The sequence below is a fragment of the Gasterosteus aculeatus genome, chromosome 11 (genome assembly GCF_964276395.1).
Source record: "Gasterosteus aculeatus chromosome 11, fGasAcu3.hap1.1, whole genome shotgun sequence".
Taxonomy (NCBI): domain Eukaryota; kingdom Metazoa; phylum Chordata; class Actinopteri; order Perciformes; family Gasterosteidae; genus Gasterosteus; species Gasterosteus aculeatus.
In genome coordinates, this window is record NC_135699.1 from 2,490,182 (window position 1) to 2,511,876 (window position 21,695).

Consider the following 21,695-nt stretch of genomic DNA (forward strand, 5'->3'; position numbering starts at 1 on the left):
CCATGGTTGCAACAGTGTCTCGGCCTAAAGTTCAGACCGGGTGCAGAGGATCCTCATGAAGAGTATAGCGCTAGTGGTAATGTAGATCGCACTACGTTGATCACACGAGTAAGTGTACACAGGACAGTAGAGCTCGTTGAGGAATACACACAACACACAGACTTGTACAGCCACCCAAACAAGAAGACATAAGTTGGTTTGTTTTTTCCTTTATTGGGCGTGGCTATAAATGGATAGGATGTCCAGTGGGTTACCACGGAAGTCAGGTGTATTCCACAGAAGCGCTTAGGAACATCTACATAATGAGCAAGTGACTTATCTGGGACATGTGATCACAGCTGAGGGCAAACCCCTCTCTCCCAAACGTGTTGGGGCAATTCAATTGGTACCAGAAACAAAACAAAGAACCAAAACAAGCGAATGATGAGCTATTTAGGGATGATTTCATACTGTCGACAGTGGATCCCAAATTATTCAGAAAGAGAGGCACCTCTCTCATTCATGGTCCGCGGTAAAAGCCTCAGCGCGTATGACAAACTGACTTGGACTACTGAAGCTGAAAAGGCTTTTCAGGACTTAAAGACTTCCTTATCACAGGCTCCGACTTTGGGCCTACCGAGACCTGACTTACCATAGACTCAGTTCGTAGACCAGAAGGACTGTTACATGACATCAGTTTGTGTCATCTTCATGGAGGGGAACTTAGGCCTGTTGCCTACTTCTCCTCAAAACTTGACCCTGTTGCTTCGGGTCTTCCTCTCTGTTTGCGAGCAGTGGCGGCAGCCGAGAGAGAGATTTTAGCATCATGTGACATTATGGGCTACTGTGATGTGACACTTATGGTCCCACATGCTGTCTCCCATATCTTACATGCCCAGAAGATTTCTCACCTCTCTGCTCAGAGATGGTTCAGGTGTCATACGACATTGTTAGGACTGCCTAACGTAATTGTCTAACGATGCGATGTCCTTAACCCAGCTACACTTCTTCTAACTGCAGATGATGGAGAGCCTCATGATTGTGTCGAAGTCTTGCAGCAGACATGCATACCAAGGCCTGATCTGTTGGACACAGCTCTTCCCAATGCAGATCTTGAGCTGTTTGTGGACGGCTCCGCTTCTCGCTCACCCGAAATAGGCAGCGGCCAGGAAACAAGGGAGCGGATGCGGCAGCAAAGAAGGCAGCCTCACAGGGCTTCCTTTTCCCCTTCACTCAAATGCTTTCCACACCGACCGATCCTAGTCCTTATGCCGATCTTCCCACACTTCAGTCTCTTGCCAGTGCAGAGGAGCATTCCCTGTGGAGACGATCTGGTGACATTCTTGAGGGCGGAATCTGGACAGGTCCAGACAGTGGGCCTTGCTTGCCACATGCTCTCTTCCACATTTATGCTAAGTTGTCTCACGGAAGATATCACGTGGGCAAAGGGGGGATGTGCACTGCTATAAATGAGCATGCTGATATATTGTGCTAACCTCTCCCCCTCACTGTCAGCACTGCACGGGCAGGTAAAAGCGGCGCTTCCATCCCCGGCTACTGCAATCCAGCACCACCTGAAACCAGGAGACAGGGTCCTCATTAAGGATCACCGGAGAAAGCACTGGAAGCAGAGAATTCTCAGTATTCCTGACCACGGAGACGGCAGTTAAGGTGGAAGGGAAAGCGACGTGGGTCCAAGCCAGCCACTGCAAACACATCCCGGATCCAGGAGACGAAGGAGCACCTCCATCTGGTTCCGGTTAAGGGGTTGCAGGGTGGAGAGCCCTCCCCCACTGCAGTGTTCCAAGACACCAACGAGCCCGGTAGAGATGGCAGAGACAGCAAGGACGGCAGCCACCCGGAGAAAAGCGATAAAAGACAGATCTCCAGCGCCAAATGACACTTAGGAAGCATGGTTGGAGCCTGAGAATGAACACCCCTCGACTCTTCGCTGTCCTTGCGCCGAAATGGTGGAACGAGCTCTCTGAAGACACCAGAACCGCAGAGAGCCTTCACATCTTCCGCCGCAAACTAAAGACACACCTCTTCAGACTCTACCTCGACTAAAGACTAACAAATTGTAGCACTTAAATTGTACTTGTAACGTCACTCATCTATAGCAAATTGTAAATTGGCTTTTTTGAGGAAATTGCACTTTCTTGTTTCTTGTTCTCCTGAGTTTGTACCCTATGGTTGAATGCACTTATTGTACGTCGCTTTGGATAAAAGCGTCCGCTAAATGACATGTAATGTAATGTAATGTAATGTGCATATCCCTGACGCTGGCCACATTTGTGCTGATTTCCCTCACAATCAATGAGTTACAACCCCCTTATGTGAACATCACGGATTCCAGCCTTCTCCACCTCTCCAATAGAGAATTTCAGGAAGGGAAAATAAGCTTCCACTGTCCAGCAAAACAATGCGACGAGACAGAGTGTTTGCTCTACACAATCGAACATGATGCATGGGTTAAAATAGAAAGTCACGTAATTGAAGTTGTGTGTGTTCCTGGGGTAAGAAGAGATAGAGTATGTACTGTGTGGGTGCACGGAACATTTGATTTAGCAGATCCACCATTCTGGTGCAGTAAACCACGATCGTGTCAGTGAGACACAGCCTAAAACAGTACCACCTGAAATAATTTACGAGGCAGTTAAACCACAGGCCATGACCTCCCGCAGGCCAGAACAGCCCCCCACTAAAGCAACTTGGAGGCAAAGGTTGATCTCTTTCAAATGTCCAAAAGGGGGGTGTGGAAAGGAGGGTTGCAAAGCTTACATGTTACGGCTGAGCACGCCGCACTTAGGTCACTGGTCAGTCCTGAACTCAAAGGACTTTAGGACTCAGTGTCAGACAAACGACACTTGCACAGTGACTCTAAGTCCTAAATATGACACAAGTTGGGAATACCAGTTCTGGTGCGCTCAACTTGCAGACTGTACGACGGAGCCAGCCCACTTCACTCGGCTAGATTGGCAGTATGCGTGCAAAGTAAGCCTACAGTTAAGAGAACTTCCAACCCGTACACCACCGTACGAGCATGACAATATTGCGTTGACTATTGTGAATGACCTTGCTAACGAAAGGAATGTCTAATTGTTGGATATGTCAGCATATGCCCACTTCATCTAGAGCACCTATGCTGGTTCCTGTTCCATTCACGGAAGCCGAGGGGTGGCCTGAGCTATCTCATCGATTTGTGAGTAATGATGAAGACTGTTACACTCCTCCACCGCAAACGGCGACATAAGCGAAAAGCACAGTTGCCTATGAGGGTGAAAAGGGGGAAGTTGTACGTTTTGCAGTTAAGCGGTTCAACCTGAAAATAGACCTATAGGTATTAATCAAGTGAAGTTGTTTAGATTAACCTATTACAAATGATAGGTCCAACAAGGGTTACGATATCAAGTGCAAATGACTCACACCGGACAGTGAAGTGTTAAAAAACCTGCATGTACTCTCATACCAAATACAGCATCTATTCGATTGGAGATGGGCATAAAGGGCATCCCATGGGCAAATGATTTTAAAGTCACACATTCGACTTGGAGTAGACATAATTGTAGTAAACCTTTAATCCCAACCAGACCTCAGAGTAGAGATTGTACCAAACCAGCACCTCCCATTCCGGTCCATCCCTTAACGAACGTCAGCCGTTGTGTTAACTTCTATGCTCTGGATGAATTTCATCTAGGTACGAGTGACTGTAGTAATGATATTATCAGCTTCACCACTGAATCCAAAGATCTCGCATTACCGGAACAGGTTTATTTAGTTTGTGGCAACATCGCTTATAGCTGTGTTCCAGTCATAGGGAACCTTCATAAAAAGTCAGATACTGGGAAATGCTATTCAGCATACCTTGTACCCCTAATTAGACAGGCTGACTCCAAGGAACTTGCGCCTTTCCATGTACGTCATAAACGCGCCATTTCACAAGGTTCAAGGATTTTGAGCATACTAATACCATCGTATGGCACCTACAGGAGCCAGGAGGAAATAATGGCACTCTCAACAGTACTGGAGAAACACATGAATAAGACTTCAATAGCACTTTCTGAAATGCAAAAGGGAGTAAATTACATTAAACACATGGTATTACAAAATAGAATGGCTCTGGGCCTCATTTTGGCCTCACAAGGTGGGGTATGCAAGGTAATTAACACTGAATGCCGCACATACATCTCTGATGCAACATCATCAGTGTATGATGTGGTGGCAGACACAGAACAAGGCATTAAGGAGATGGATGAAGACCACGGATGGAATCCTTTTGGGGAAATGCAGGCATGGGTTGGATCATGGGGAACTTCTCTCTTCTAGGAACTGCCATGGGAACTAGGGGGCATCATTTTGTCTGTAATTATTATAACCCTAATTGTAACTGTTTTAAAGCTCTTTGTAAGGAAGGTTGTCAGTACTTATGTATCAGTTGAACACATGAGTATCACTACACAGCGTCCAGTTCAGAAATGGACTCCACCATATCCGGATAGCCTTGACAGTGACGACTGTGAATATTGCGTGTAACTGGACGATATTTTATGTGTTAGTGATTAGTAAATGTTCTGATGTACTTTGAGTTAATGATGTATGTTCTACGATTTTTTATGTTTAATTTTTCTTTCTTGATTTGAATTGATTGTTTAACGTTTTTCTGATTTCTTAGTTGTCAAAGAATGACAAAAAGAGAGGGATGTCGGGGGAGAATTTGTTGAGGTGCATATTGTGAGAGTCTCAAGAACTCGTATGTGACCTTTCTTGGGAAACTCGTGACCTGATCTAGTCTACGATGAAATCCATATGTGGCTTGGACAGACCATATCATGTTCTTCTATTTACCTTTCTCCTCTGTTTTCCTGTCTGTCAAAATGATTGACTTGGTCCACTAAGAGAGGGTCGCGGAGGTTCCCGAAACAACATCTGGTTACCATTCCTCGAACCTTCAGAGATGTATAAAAGCTCCTGGTTCCCCCCAGAAACTTGGTCAGATCTTCCTGCTCCTTTTGGGAGAAGGAACTTTCTGCCCCTTTTCAGCTGAATTGTAGTCACTTGATTTCTGTCTGTGCTTACGGCTTGTGCTGATGATTTCTGTATTCTTTATCATTTTTCTATATTCTAGTTAGTAATAAATACTTAATCACAAGTAAAGCTCAAGATACTTTTGATTTCTCACATGGGCTAAATCCACAAATTTCCACCACACCAGGCGGAGGTCATTCATGAACTTCATGAAGTTTTTTTTTGGCTTGTAGTTATTGAGGTGTTTGAGGCCTCTCCAAACCGAAGCAGAGTCACTTGCTGAGAACTGTTGTTGGAGATTCTCAGAGTACAGTCGATTGGCATCACCGCCTTGCTAAACTTGTATTTTGACTATGTGTACCGATCTTTGTCCCCACTCCTAAATGCCTGATCCGCGGAGTGTTCTGAGTTCCGCTGTGAACCAAGGTTTGTCGTTGTTGTAACTCACCCTGGTAAATGATGGTATACAGCTGTCCTCACAGAAGCCGATGTAGGAAGTTACAGCCTCTGTGAACTCATCCAGACTGTCAGTAGCAGTCCTGAAACCATCCCAGTCTGTGCAGTCAAAGCACGCCCGAAGATCCTTCAACGCTGGTCCACTGGTTCACTTCTTGAATTCCCTCACCACAGGTTTGCAGAGCTTTAGTTTCTGCCTGTATGCAGGAATCAGATGGACCATGACGTGGTCAGAGTGTCCCAGTGCAGCACGAGGGACGGCGTGATAAGCCCTGCTTACTGTGGTGTAACAGTGATCCAGCGTGTTCTCCTCTCTGGTGGGGTATTTAATAAACTGTCTGTACTTAGGGAGTTTAGGGAGAGAACACATAGCAAACCGCTCTTGCAACCTGGCAACGTCCGCCCTCTGGCTCTCGGAGAGATGAGCCTCTCGAGGGAGCGAGGTATGATTACCTGCTTTTGGAACCTCCGGCCTCAGCTCCTCTCCTTCCGATACCGCAGAGACCAGAGAGACAGACTCCACCCCCCTCCAGGCTTTCAGGAGGTTCAGGTAGTATATCTGTGTATCTCCACCCCTTTCAGACCGCACCACCTCGTAGTCGACCATCAATTCGTATCACTTGGTCGTAGTGTTGTGGAATATTTCAATAAAAGCTCGGAAGAAGAGAATGATTTGTCTGATAAAACAGAGTCTTGATGGATGATCAAAGTTGCAAAAAGTCCATTTATTTCTTGCAAGCAGTAGGTAAAATACACAGGCACGTTTCACGGTGCTCTGTGGAAATGGCGTCCCCGAGCACTAAAGACGCTGAGTTTTTATACACGTGTGGAGGACATTCTCCGTGCCAGTTACGAGAAGCTGCTAAGCAGGTTGAGATAAGAACCCAGGTGAAGCTGAGGGTAGCACACACACACACACACACACAAGATACTCCTCAGTGGCCGGTGCAAATCATAATTAATTGACATGAAAGTAAAACTTGGATCCAGAACTTTCGTACAGAAAAAGATATCAACCAAGGCCACGAAGAGGAGTCCTTTGTTTTGAAGCTTCTATGAGATCGAGTCAACCTCCCTTCATCCTCCCTTCTCAGGGCACAGCTGCAAACTAACATTTTGTATCATGCTGCTCTTTGCACATCGGGGTCAAATACAGGACACTTGAGACACGGCTTTAGCACAAGACAATGTTATAACATATTTTTACCATTACAGTAGGCTGAGCGTAGGGTATCGTCACGAGACTGTTCGAGTGGAAAATCTTCCATGGAGCAAAACTCGGGAGCCGGCAGAGTCTAAGTGAGGCTCCGCGGGTTCCCCCTCTCCGTCTGCAGTGTCGGACGACCCTGCGTCACCGCTGAGCACAGCAGCGCACATCTCGCATAACCCTGTCGGTCGTGAGCGCACCCCGTAGCCCCCCCCCCATTAGCTTATCAAACCCCGGCCAATCTGTACCCAAAATGACGGGGTGCGTCAGGCGGGAGCTAACCGCGACCTTCATTCTATGCTTTTTCCCCTCATACCTAATTTCCACCGATACCACAGGATGCACATGAACATCCCCATGCACACACCGTATTCTCACCCGGTCTTCCTCCACCAATGCCCCCGGCTGAACCAGGCTCTGATGAATCATAGACTGCGTGCAGCCCGAATCCACCATCGCCTGGCGTATACCCCCTGGATTCTTACCGGAACGCGGTACGTCGCTCCCGGGCCGGGGGAGGGTGTTGGAACGACGGGAACCCGAATCACCTGCCCCACCTTCATCAGCGGACACTCTCTCCGAAGGTGTCCGGGCTGCCCGCACCTCCAACATTCCTGCCCCGGCGCCTGAGAACCCCTCTGTGGGTCGGGAAGGGCGCCAGTGTTCTCTGCGGTCGGTGAGTAGCGGGCCGGGAGGAACGATGTCCGTCGTGGGGTCGGCACGGGTCCCTCCGCCGGCTGCTGCTTCCCCCCTCCCCGTTGCGCTGGTCGGGCCGGGGTTGGCGTACCCCCCTGGTCCCGCTGTCTGCCGGGGTGCACCGCCAGGTGATCCTCCGCAAGGGTGATGGCAGCTTTGAGGGTCGGCGGGCGGTGGGATTTCACCCACGCTGCAGTCCGGGTCGGGAGCCCCTCCGCTCCCGCCCCGGACCCCGCCTCCGTTAGGCAGCAGCCATCTGCTCGCGGCGTCCTTGAGCCGCTGCCCGTACGCGAACGGCCGGTCCTCTGGCTCCAACCTAGTCTGCCGAAACCGGTGGTCCTCTGGCAGCTGCCCCAGCCTGTCGATGACTGCCCTACGCATAGTCACGTAGTCCCGCCGGGCCGCCGGTGGCAGCCCCATGGCCGCCGTCTGCGCCTCCCCGGACAGGAGAGGCAAAAGCCGTACCGGCCACTCCTCCGCCGGACAGCCACACGCCTCCGCCATCGCCTCAAAGGCCTCCAAAAAGGACTGGGCGTCGTCCTCCGCCATCATACGATGGAGCGCCAGTCCGGCAAGCGCCGCGGGCCCAGGCGTCAGCCGCGCAGCGGCCGGTTGCGCCGCCAGTTGCTCCAGAGCCTGGGCCTGTCTCCCCACCTGGGCTTGGAGCGCCCCCAGGAACTGTCGGTTAGCCTCAGCCTGGTCGCGCTGGATGGCCGCCAGCTCGCTGATCATCCGTCCCAGCGCCAAGATCGGCTGTGCCGGTATCCCCTGCTGCCGCTCGTCGCCTTCCATCGTCGTCCCCCCGCTACGTTGGGCGCCACTGTCACGGTGCGGATTCTTGGGGGAGGGGACGTACAGAGTCGGCACGACACAGCGGATACAGATTCAACACGTTTTTATTGGTTTTCTTTATGCAGAATCTGCGAGCTCTCCCGGCGTCTTGCTCTCTCGCCGTCGACCTCCCACTCCCGCTCTCCGCTACTGCATTTTAAAACCACAATACAAACAGTTAGTGTGCAATCAGCTCAGCTGAGGCCAATTGCCTCCACCTGGCACCGTTCCCTGAGCCACTCCCTTCTCCGTCCCCTCTGCAGCCGAGCCAAACCACGCCCGCCACCACAAACACCGACCACGATGAATGAAGCGAACTCACGGGGGGAATAAAATGGTTTGCAGTTGATGAAGAAAGTTCCCATGTAGGGAGAGGTATGGGTATGGCACTATATGCAGATGATGGGGCTTTGTGGAAGAGAGGTAAGAATGAGAAGTTTGTAATGAAGAAGATAGACTATGGGTGTTTTATTTATGGAGCTGCGGCCAAGACGGTGATACAGCGATTGGACAGGGTGCAATCACGAGCACTGAGGCTGTGTGTGGGGGCTATCAGGACCACTCCAGTAGTGGTGTTGCAGGTGGATACAGGGGAATTGCCACTGAGCTTGAGGAGGGACAAGTTGGCGCTGGCGTATTGGGGCAGGCTGAAGGGGTGTGCTGAAAGCCACACGGCGCACGGTGGCAACTAGGGAGTGTTGGGAGAGGGACAAGAGTAGTTTGAGGATGTATGGGTGGACAATAGGGCAGAAAGTAGAGTATGCCATAGAGTATGGCTTGGAGGGGATAGAGATAGGGCCAGCGATTGCATTGGGGCCCATCCCTCCGTGGATGTTCCCAATGCCAAGAGTGGATGTAGGCATGATGGAGGAGAGGAGGAAGTGGGGCAAGGGGGACGTGAGTGTGTGTGTGGAGAAGTATGTCTGAAAACGGTTTTATGGTTTTGTAAGGGTGTACACTGATGGATCTAAGGTAGTGAATGGTGGTAGAGTGGGTGCAGGAGTGCATGTTCCTGAGTTCAGTATGAGTATCTGTAAAAGAGTCACTGATAATGTGTCGGTGTATACAGCAGAGATGGTGGCTATGATCATTGGGTTGAGATGGGTGGAGGATGTGACACCATGTAGGGTGCTGATATGTTCAGACTCAGCAGCAGTGTTAAGCAGTGTTATGGATGGTAGGTCTGACAGGGAAGACCTATTGGGAGAATTGATGGGGATATTGCTGGGGTTGGAGAGACAGGGAGTATAGGTGAGGTTCTGCTGGGTTCCTGCACATGCTGGAGTGGAGGGTAATGAGGTGGCTGACATGGTGGCAAAGAGTGAAGGAAGTTGGGGGAATGATGGGGTGCAGGAGGGAAGAGGTAGTGTGGAGTAGGTTAAGGTATGGGCACACAGGGTTGAATGGCACGCTGAGAGTGGTGGCAAAACATGACACAGGTTTGTGTGATAGATGTGAGGTGGTGGAAACAGTTGAGCATGTACTGTTTGTCTGTGGGAGGTATGATAAGGAGAGGGTGGTGTTGTATGGTAGTGTCAGGGAGACAAAACGGGGCTGGGACTTAGGTGGGGTGCTTGGGGGTGGAAAAGGGAAGGAGGCAGTAATGAAGGCAGTATTTATTTTTCTTAGGAACACGGGGCTGTACAACAGGATATAGAAGGAAGGCCGTGACCGGCCTCACACTCCAGTGCAGTAGATGGCGGTATATGCACCTTTAAGATGGTGCGATCTGCCAGTAAACGAAAAAGAAGAAGAAGAAGAAGAAAGTTCCCAGATCAGGAGAACAGTGTTTTAGGATCACCGTTACGTCGTTGCACCAGCTGTTGTTGAAGTAAAAGCAGATTCCTCCACCCTTTGTCTTGCCGGAGAGCTCCGTGTCGCGGTCCGCTCGGAGGAGCTGGAAGCCCGCCAGCTGGAGCGCGGCGTCTGGTATCGATCCGCAGAGCCACGTCTCCGTGAAGCACAAAACGGAGGATGTAGAGAAGTCTCTGTCTCTCCTCACCAGCAGCTGAATTTCCTCCAGTTTGTTGCACAGTGAGCGCACGTTAGAGAGAAAGATGCCTGACAGCGGTCTGCGAGAACCACGCTTGCGGAGTCTCACCAGCGAGCCGGCCCATTTTCCTCTCCTACGGCGTGTCACCACGTGACGAAAGGTGAGCGCACCTTTGACTATAATGTCCAGTAATAACAGCAGTAAAGCAGTTAGCAAGACTAAGACACGTTTTTATTTAGTTTACTTTTGGACAATTCATATTTCAATCTGTTGTCTTGTATATATTTTGTGCTTTGTCCCATATCGGTTATTGTTGACATATACGTGTTTGTTGTACTTTTTAATTCTGTCATAAACGTGGTCTAGTGCGCTTGCGCACATACTGTGGGTTATACGGTAGTTGATGTTATACCTGAAAAGGGAGACAGGTGATCCATTAAACCATGGTGGCTAACGAAGAAGCCTCTAATGCATTTATTTACAAATGCCATTTTAAATTAATCTCATAGCACATGGTTGTTTTTTAGCTGTACTTAGATGGGGTGTATACATTTACTTAACTTGCACTATAATCAATGAATATGTGGTGGTTATGATTTCTTGGCCTCCACTCATGTATTTTTTTGATCCTGGGTGCTGGCTGGCGCTCCTGTGTTCTCAGGCTGGGCGGGACGGGCGCTCTCCCACTACCCTCACCTGCGGCCAATCACCAATCGGGCACGAGTTATGGCCTGCTGTCTCCCAGGCCTCCTTGTCGGATCATTATCTCTTGACGACGCGACACGACGCGACTCGACTCGCCAGCATGCCTACGCAGCCTTTGCTCAGCATCCTCCAGGGCCGCCCAGTCACGGCCCTCTCCTCACGAGCCTCACGGGAAATAAGTATTTTCTTTTTGACCTCACAACTTTGTCTCCGGTTCTGCTTTTGGATCCAGTTCTCATCAGCCCTAACAGAATGATCCGATAGGGAAATATGGATCCAGCGAACCCAGACGCCCTCCAGGACGCCCTCAGCTCACAAGAAATCCTGATTGGTAAACATGATCAGCTATTGAATGGAATTATGGAAACCTTACACTCCCTTTCTGCTGCACTGGCTCAGTTGTCGGCTCCCAGCTCCAGTACATCTCCACCAGTGAGTAACCCACCTGTCACCTTACCCTCAGTTTTTCCCACGGAACCCTGGGTTCCCACTCCAGAACCTTATGCTGGTGAACCAGGTTCATGCAGTATATTTTTGTTAAATTGTACGTTAGTTTTTGATCTTCAGCCGACTAGTTACTCCACCGACAAAGCTAAGATAGTGTGTTAATTTTTTACGAGGTAAAGCGGCCCAGTGGGCCACTGCGTTGTGGACTAGCCACTCGGCAGTTTTGAGTTCTTTCCCTATTTTTTCAACGGAGCTAAGTAAAAAAATTTCTCACCCCGTTAAAGGGCAAGAGGCCATGAATCGGCTATTTTCGTTAAAACAAGGGTCTGGATCAGCAACGGACTTTTCCATTGAATTCTGGATTTTGGCTGCAGAATGTGGATGGAATGAGCCAGCACTAATGACCTTGTTCGCCAGGAATCTGTCTGAGGAGCTAAGGAACGAGCTGGCCTCTCGAGACGACTCTACCTCTCTCGAGCAATTGATTGCTTTAGCTATCAGGATAGACAATCGTCTCCGGGAACGGAGGAGAGAACGAGCCGAACGGGCCGGTAACCCAGTTCCATCCGCAGGCCTCAGGTTTAGCGTCCCTACGCCCACCAGCGTCCCTGCCTCTCCATCTTGGAGTCCTGTCAGCCCTCTGCCCCCGACCTCCCTCTGAAGAACCCATGCAGCTTGGTCGAGCTCACCTAGCCCCCTTAGAACGCCAGCGACGTATGCAACTAAGACTCTGCCTCTACTGTGGGCTCGCGGGCCTTTATGCTGCCACCTGCCGGGCCCCGCCAAAAGATCTAGCTCATCAGTGACTGAGAGCACTCTGGTGAGCAACACCTCGTCGTCTCGCTCTCCCGTCCGGATGTCCTTTCCGGCTACGCTCCGGAGCAACACCCAGTCCTACCCCCTACACGTATTTATTGATTCGGGTTCAGATGACAATTTCATTGATGAGAACTTTGTCGCACAGAGAAACATCCCTCTTGAGCTCTTAGAAGTCCCCAAAAGTCAACGCACTGGATGGCCGTTTAATTTCCAAGGTTACACATCGCACTGTTCCCCTCTCTCTCACTATTTCTGGCAACCATAGTGAGACAATACAGTTGTATGTGATACCTTCCCCCCTGTCGCCAGCTGTCCTTGGCATACCCTGGCTTAAACTGCACAACCCCCTTCTCGACTGGAAAACATCATCCATTTCCAGCTGGAGTGTCTCGTGTCACGCTCACTGTCTCAGGTCCGCTGTCCCGGAACCCGTCAGGTTGCGTCGTCGCTGTCACCCCCAGATCTTTCCTCCATGCCACCTGAGTATCTGGATCTCGCCCTGGTGTTCAATAAGGACTTAGCACGCACCCTACCCCCCCACCGCCCGTATGACTGCGCCCTCGATCTTCTCCCTGGAGCCCCTCTCCCCACCAGCAGGCTGTTCAACTTGTCCCGTCCGGAGAGAGTGGCCATGGAGACATATATCAACGAGAGCCTGGCTGATGGTTTGATCCGTCCCTCCTCATCACCTCTGGGAGCGGGCTTCTTTTTCGTACAAAAGAAGAATGCTTCCTTAAGCCCCTGTGTAGACTACCGGCGCTTAAATCATATCACTGTAAAGAACAAGACTCCCCTGCCACTCATCGACCCCTCTTTCGAGCCGTTGTGTCATGCCCAGATCTTTTCCAAGTTGGACCTCCTCACCTCCTCAGGATCAGAGAAGGGGATGAATGGAAAACAGCGTTCAACACATCCCTGGGTCAGTTTGAATACCTAGTCATGCCTTTTGGTCTCACCAATGCCCCCGCCGTTTTCTAGACCCTCATGAATGACCTCTTCCGGGATATGCTGAACCGCTTCGTTTAAATCTACTTCGATGACATCCTCATCTTTTCCTGGTCTCTCGGAGCATTGCCAGCATGTGAGGTTAGTTCTCCAGCGTCTGCTTCAGAATAGACCAGAGAAATGTGAGTTCCACGGCCCCTCCGTTAGCTTCCCTGGCTACATCATCGCTCAAGGTCAGCTGGAGCCAGACCCCGCCAAAATAAGAGCCGTCGCCGACTGGCCGCCTCCCAACAACCGCAAGGAACTACAACGTTTCCTCGGCTTTGCCAATTTCTACCGCAGCTTCATCAGGGATTACAGTAAAGTACCCGCCCCCCTTACCAGTCTTACCTCCACAAAGATCACCTTCAAATGGACCCCTGAGTCTGACCGCGCATTCTCCAAGCTCAAGTCTCTGTTCACGAGTGCTCCCATCCTTAAGCATCCCTACCCTTCCCTCCAGTTTGTGGTGGAGGTTGACGCCTCGGACACCGGAGTGGGAGCGGTGCTATCGCAACGAGATCCCCTCACTCAGAAGCTGCATCCTTGTGCCTTCTTTTCCCGTCGACTCAGTCCAGCCGAAAGAAATTATGACGTGGGTAACCGCCATGAAGTCCAAGGAAGGCCATGAAGTCCAAAGGAATTATCTGTAGACCTCCGAGACAGAATTGTATCGAGGCACAGATCTGGCGAAGGGTACAGAAAGATTTCTGCAGCATTGAAAGTCCCAATGAGCACAGTGGCCTCCATCATTCGGAAATGGAAGAAGTTTGGAACCTGTTTTCGTTCTTTATTTTTAACAGATTTGCAAAAATTAGCAAAAAACAGTTTTCACTTTGTCATTATGGGTTATTGTGTGTAGAATGTTGAGGAAAATAATGAATTTAATCCATTTTGGAATAAGGCTGTAACATAACAAAATGTGGAAAAAGTGAAGCGCTGTGAATACTTTCCGGATGCACTGTATGTCCCCATGCATGGCTTGTTACGGTTTCCAACCCCCGTTATTCCCAGCCCAAGAGGAGGAGGTGGCAGTTTCTTCAGTAGACGAGCATCTCCGGAGGGTTCGGGAGGTTTGGAGGAATGTGAAGGCGGCACTCACTCGCTCTGCTCTATACTCTAGAATATTTACACAATTTCTTCCGTAAAAAAATGTAATTTGTCATTATTAGCATAATAATTTAATTTACAGCTACTTTAGTTTTGTACATCACTTTCTCACCTCTTTGTCAAACCCATCATGTTCTTACCTCCGTAACCTGTCCAACCACCTGTCCTCTTGACTCCATTCCGTCCCAAATTCTACAATCCACCGCTCCTGACCTTCTTCCTTTCCTCACCTGTCTCATTAACACTTCCCTGCTATCTGGCTGTTTCCCCAACTCTCTGATGGAGGCAAGAGTTAACCCACTCCTGAACATACCCATCTGATGAAAACAACTACAGACCGGTCTGTCTTCTTCCCTTTCTGTCTATAACATTACACGCCAATTAGCTGACGCTTTTATTCAAAGTGACTTACAATAAGTGCCTTTCAACCATAAGTATACAAAATCAGAAGAACAAGAGTGCAATAATAAGCTGATTTTGTCAGCCCGCGAGGAAGATAGGAAGCAGGCGCAGGGTTCTCAGGTAGGAAAGGAGATCTTTATTTATGCAGCGAAGGTCCTCCAGACAGAGTCTAAAGCGGGCTATGAAATTATCCTAGGTCACACTTCTTCCGATAAAATAAACCAGGAAGAAGTGTGGCTATAAAACTATCAAAAAACAAAATCACTCCGCTCTAGGAGGAAAACAAAAGGCTTTTAAATTTATCAAAGTAACCAACGCACTCTATTGACGGAGGCAACGTCTCAAAACAAAATCACTCCTTATAGGAGGAAAAACAAAGAACTATGAAAGATTAATGTTGCATCTAACCTAGGAATACAAAACTTAAGCAAAACCAAAAAACAACCTGCGTGGAGGTGAAGGCACTGGGCCGATCGAAGATCCTGAATAACAACAAAAAGGAACCTGTGACGTGGCAGAACGAGGTAGAACACATGGGTAATGACGAACACACTGGCACAGGACAAAGGGAGACGCAGACTATTAATACACATGGAGGGGAATGGGGAACAGGTGGACACAATCAGGAATCAGGGAAGACAATCAGACTGGTGACACATGAGGAAGGGTAAGTGACCTGAAACGAGAGGAGTTATTATTTCAAAATAAAACCGTAAATGACAAGACAAAATGCCCCACAGAGTAAAACAACAGACAATTTCACCGCGGTGTGACAGAACCCCCCCCTCTAGGACCGACACCTGACGGTCCAGGCAGCTCAGGGTGGTCTCTGTAAAAGTCCTGAATAAGTGAAGGGTCATCTATGTGGCGCCGCGGGACCCACTGTCTGTGCTCAGGACCGTATCCCTCCCAGTCCACTAAATACTGTTTACCCCTGCCTCTATTGCGTACGGCCAATAGTCTCTTGACTTTATAGAGTAAGCCTCCGTCGGCTGCTTCCAGTGGCGGCGGGGGCTCAGCGATAGGAACCATGGGGCTTTCCTTGGTGGGTTTGACCTGACTGACGTGGAATGTGGGGTACGCCCGAATTGACCTGGGCAAACGGAGACGGACGGCAGCGGGGCCAATTACTTTGGAAATGGGGAAGGGCCCAACGAACCGCGGTGCTAGTTTTTTGGAAGGGACTTTGAGGTGCAGATCCTTGGCTGATAACCAAACCCGTTGTCCCGGTTTGTATTCTGGTGCGGGACGGCGTCTTCGGTCGGCTGCCTTCTTTACTCTGTCCCCCTGTCTGATGAGCACTTGACGGGCGGCGGCCCAGATGCGATGACAGCGACGAACCAGGGCATGGGCGGAGGGAACTACAACTTCCATCTCAGAGTAAAAAAAATACAGGAGCCTCGTAACCGTATACACACTTGAAGGGTGAGAGACCTGTGGCAGAGGTGGGCAGCGTGTTGTGGGCATATTCCGCCCAGGCCAGATAGGAGCTCCACGCCGTCGGTCTTTGTGACACCAGGCATCGGAGGCTTGTCTCCAGCTGTTGGTTGAGACGTTCGGTCTGGCCGTTGGCCTCCGGGTGGTAACCTGAAGTCAGGCTGGCTGTGGCACCGATGAGCTGACAGAACTCCCTCCAGAACCGTGAGATGAACTGGGGCCCCCGGTCTGACACGATGTCCTTGGGAAATCCGTGAATTCTAAAGATGTGTTGCATCATGATTTGGGCAGTCTCTTTAGCTGAAGGTAGCTTAGGCAAGGCAATGTAATGTGTCATCTTGGAAAAGCGATCCACCACGGTTAAAATCGTGGTGTTACCTTTTGAAGCCGGGAGCCCCGTGATGAAGTCCATCGAAATGTTCGACCACGGCCTGGATGGGATGGGTAGGGGTTGCAGCAGTCCCATGCGTGCCCCGGTGGCCGTTTTGTTCCGAGCACAGACCGGACATGCGTCGACGTATTCCCGGACCCCTGATTCCATGGATGGCCACCAGAACCGCTGAGATATGGCGAACATTGTTCTCCGGACTCCTGGATGACAGGTGAGCAGCGAGGTGTGGGCCCACCGAATCACGTTTGGGCGCAATTCCACTGGAACAAACAAACAATGCTCTGGGCACCCACGAGGTGGAGGCGCCCCCCCATTCGCACGCTTCACCTCTTGTTCTATCGGCCAGGAAACTGTTCCAACCACACAGTTCTGTGGAAGGATGGGTTCTGGTTTTTTGGCCACTGGTTCCGGGTCGTAGATGCGTGACAGGGCATCTGGTTTAACATTCCGGGACCCCGGCCTGTAAGACAAGGTGAAGCAAAAGCGGTTGAAAAACAATGCCCACCTGGCCTGGCGTGAATTTAGTCTCTTCGCTTGTTTGATGTACTCGAGGTTCCTATGGTCTGTCCACACGATAAACGGATGTTGTGCCCCCTCCAGCCAATGTCTCCACTCCTCCAAGGCCACCTTGACCGCTAGCAGCTCCCGGTTGCCCACGTCATAATTCCGCTGTGCAGAGTTTAGTCGCCGGGACAAGAAGGCGCAGGGGTGCATCTTGCCATCGGCCGCTGACCGTTGCGATAAGACGGCCCCGATCCCCTCATTGGAAGCGTCAACCTCTACCACGAACTGGCGCTGTGGGTCTGGCAGAGTAAGGATGGGCGCCGAGGTGAAGCGACACTTGAGGTTCTGAAACGCCTCCTCTGCATCTGGGGACCAGTTGAACCGCACCTGGGGGGATGTCAGGGCGTGAAGGGGACCAGCTATCGCGCTGAAGCCTCTGATAAACCGCCTGTAAAAGTTAGCAAACCCCAGGAATTGCTGAACCTTCTTGCGGCTATCGGGCGTAGGCCACTCAGCCACCGCGCTTACTTTAGCCGGATCCATCTGGACTCTTCCAGGGGCTACAATAAAACCCAGGAAGGAGATGGTGTCGGCATGAAACTCACTCTTCTCTGCTTTCACATACAGGTGATTGCAGAGAAGACGTTCAAGGACTTGGTGTACATGGCGTTTGTGTGTGTCTAGATCTGGTGAGTAGATTAAAATGTCGTCGAGGTAAACATAAACAAAGTGGTCAAGAAAATCTCTGAGGACATCGTTAATCATGGCTTGGAATACGGCAGGAGCATTGGTGAGGCCGAAAGGCATGACTAAGTATTCGTAATGACCGCTCGGTGTATTGAACCCAGTCTTCCACTCGTCTCCCTCTCTTATTCGGACCAGATGGTACGCGTTGCGCAAGTCCAGTTTTGTGAAGACTGTGGCCTGCTGGAGCTGATCAAAAACAGAGGTCATCAAGGGAAGTGGGTAGCGATTCTTTATTGTGATGTTGTTAAGTGGACTATAGTCTATACATGGTCTCAAAGACCCATCCTTTTTTTTAACAAAAAAGAACCCGGCACCCGCAGGTGACGATGACGGCCGGATGAGCCCCGATTTCAGAGATGCATCAATGTACTCAGTCATCGCCTGACGTTCGGGTCCCGACACAGAATACAAGCGACCCTTAGGAATGGTGGAGCCGGGGATGAGCTCGATGACGCAGTCATACGGTCGATGTGGAGGGAGAGACGTGGCCTTTGTTTTATTAAAGACCTCCTTGAGATGATGGTAGCAGGGGGGAACGGAGGTCAGATCTGGGTACTGGGGCTCTGTGACGGGGTGAGCAGAAACAGTGTTTATTAAAGTGGTGATGGGTCGGTGAGGCTTCTCCCGCAAACAATTCCCTTCACAGTCTTTTCCCCATCCCATGATCTTGCCCGTAGGCCAGTCTAAGTGGGGGTTGTGGCGAACAAGCCATGGGAATCCCAGTACTAGGGTGCTTGTCGGTGAGTGAAACAAAAAAAAATTCATCAGTTCTGTGTGATTGTCTATGGAAAGTACAGCAGGCTCAGTGACATGTGTGATGGTGAATAATGCTTTCCCACTTAAAGCACTAGCCCTGATGGGACGTGCGAGAGTCTTTGTCTTTAACCCCAGTCTGTTTGCTAGTCCCCAGTCCATTAAGCTCTCGTCAGCCCCTGAGTCAATTAAAACATCCAACGTCATGACTGTGGTGTTGTGTTGTACCTTAATGGAGGTCAAAACCCGTGTCGATGAGCCTGGAGCCGTGGGTCGGTTGCCTAACCACGGCGTCTTGGCCGTACATGCGGCTACCAGGTGACCGAGCTCCCCGCAGTAGAAACACCGACCTTCCCTCAATCGGCGCTGCCGTTCTTCCGGGGTGAGCCGAGCACCACCCAGCTGCATAGGTTCGTCTCCGCCAACCGGGGAAGAAGACCGGCGCTGATCTGGTGGCGCCCGGCCGGGAGCCCACCCGGAGGGGGCGGGGTAGTGCTGTGAGCGATGTGGAGCGTCCAGGCGTTGTCCCTGGAGAGCCCTAAATTCCAGGAGCCGATTATCCGTTCGGATAGCGAGGGCGATGAGGGAGTCCAGGTCTGGAGGAAGGTCCAGAGGCAGCAATCGCTCTTGGATGGGCGCAGCCAATCCTTTAAGAAAGACGTCATAAAGCGCTGTGGTATTCCAGCCGCTCTGCACCGCCAAAGTCCTGAAGCGAATGGCGTAGTCACAGACGGATTCTCTTGTCTGCTTCAGCCCACTGAGCTCTCTTGCCCGTTCTCGCTCTGTTGTGACCGGATCAAAAGTTTTTCGGAGCCCTTCTTTAAAATCCTGAATGGAGTCGCAGATTGAGGATCCGCTTTCCCATTCTGCGACGGCCCACGCCTTCGCCCTTCCCGACAGGTGGGAGATTACGTAAGCCACCTTGGCTCGATCTGTGGGGAAGTGTTGAGGCGAGAGTTCAAAATGCATGTCGCAGTCTATGAGAAATGCCTTACATTGTCCATGGTCTCCCGTATATCGCTCGGGAGGTGCCAGCCGAACCCCAGTTCCTGCGTAGGGGAAGGTGGGAGGGGGCGAAGGTTCAGGTGCAGGAGGTGCCGGGTCCCTCCTCTCAGAACCTCTGAGAAGCTGCTGAAGCTGACCCGCGAGACCCCCTATCTGGTCAAAAACAGCAGCCTTGAAGTCCTCCTGACTACGGGCCAGGCCTCTGAGTCCCTGGCTCAGTGAAGTCATCTGCTCTTCCTGCTGGAAGAGACGCTCCCCCTGAGAGGCTAGGGCCTGCGCGAGAAGGTCCTCCCCTGCTGCTTCCATACTGGCCAGTGTGTACTGTCAGCCCGCGAGGAAGATAGGAAGCAGGCGCAGGGTTCTCAGGTAGGAAAGGAGATCTTTATTTATGCAGCGAAGGTCCTCCAGACAGAGTCTAAAGCGGGCTATGAAATTATCCTAGGTCACACTTCTTCCGATAAAATAAACCAGGAAGAAGTGTGGCTATAAAACTATCAAAAAACAAAATCACTCCGCTCTAGGAGGAAAACAAAAGGCTTTTAAATTTATCAAAGTAACCAACGCACTCTATTGACGGAGGCAACGTCTCAAAACAAAATCACTCCTTATAGGAGGAAAAACAAAGAACTATGAAAGATTAATGTTGCATCTAACCTAGGAATACAAAACTTAAGCAAAACCAAAAAACAACTTGCGTGGAGGTGAAGGCACTGGGCCGATCGAAGATCCTGAATAACAACAAAAAGGAACCTGTGACGTGGCAGAACGAGGTAGAACACATGGGTAATGACGAACACACTGGCACAGGACAAAGGGAGACGCAGACTATTAATACACATGGAGGGGAATGGGGAACAGGTGGACACAATCAGGAATCAGGGAAGACAATCAGACTGGTGACACATGAGGAAGGGTAAGTGACCTGAAACGAGAGGAGTTATTATTTCAAAATAAAACCGTAAATGACAAGACAAAATGCCCCACAGAGTAAAACAACAGAGGATTTCACCGCGGTGTGACAGATTTACAACTTACTATAGATGAGAGCCATTATAAGTACAACTTAAGTGCAAACAATTTGTGTATAGTATAGTGTATATAGTAAAGGTGTAGTTTGAAGAGGGTCAGGGTGTGTCTTTAGTTTGCGCCAGAAGATGTAACGGCCTTCTGCGGCCCTGATCTCATCAGAGAGCTCATTCCACCATTTCGGAGCCAGGACAGCAGAGTCGTGATCGTGTTGAGTGTTTTGCTCTAAGTGAGGGAGGAGGGAGGAACAAGCAGTTTGGTAGATGTCCAAATCTCTCGTGCTATCTTTTACCAACTCTCCTATCTCCACCCTAACAACCTCCTTGACCCTCACCAGTCAGGCTTCAAGGCTGGCCATTCCACAGAGACTGCACTCCTTGCGCTTGCGGTCTCAGAGTAACTCTAACTATAGCCGCCTCTCCTCTGTCCTCATCCTTTGGACCTTTGTGCTGCATTTGACACAGTAAACCACCAGATCCTTATTTGATTGTCTCGGGCTCTCCTCTTTCTCTTCTCTAATCAGAGAGAGGGTGATCGGCTCCAGTCCATCAAAGACTTGTTCACTTCTAGGACCCTGACACGAGCTAGAAAGATTGGAGCCACCCCCCCTTACTCCGGCCAGAGGCTTTTTGAGCCCCTTTCCTCTGGCAGGAGGCCGCAGTCCATCAGGACCAAGACCTCGCCACAGAAACAGCTTCTTCCCCTCATGAGCTGGTCTCCACTTGAACCAAGTCAGAGTCCCCCACTGACCCAGACACTCCACCCCCAGGACATTTGCACAGTGGTTTTTCACCATAGAAACATATTTACATACAGTACATATGTGTTTTAACATACTTATCTTATTTGTTTATATTGTCTGCTTTTATATTTTTTGCTTATTTTGTATCTTGTGTTATTTTATTTTATTCTTATATTTTTATATTGCACCAATTACCGAGACAAATTCCTGTATGTGTAGCATACGTGAGAATAAATGGCTTCTGATTCTGAAAACATCTCTTACAAACAATTGGATTTTAATTTCTCTGCAAATCAGAACAAATGTAGTTTGTTAACTACACACATGGGGTCGCTGCTTGATCATGACTGAACACAGATCACCTATTCATGGATTCATTTCAGACCACTTTATACTATTTGAAAACCTTTTCAGCCAACATGGGAGCTTCCACTCC

General features: G+C 50.1%; 1 long non-coding RNA gene across 1 annotated transcript; it reads left to right on the forward strand.

Annotated features, from left to right (window-relative positions):
• Window positions 1-9,950: 9,950 nt before the first annotated feature.
• LOC144384596 (uncharacterized) lies at window positions 9,951-13,483 on the forward strand. The gene is made up of 2 exons (XR_013451397.1): window positions 9,951-10,347; window positions 10,849-13,483. It is a non-coding gene; the product is annotated as an uncharacterized LOC144384596 (long non-coding RNA).
• Window positions 13,484-21,695: the final 8,212 nt, after the last annotated feature.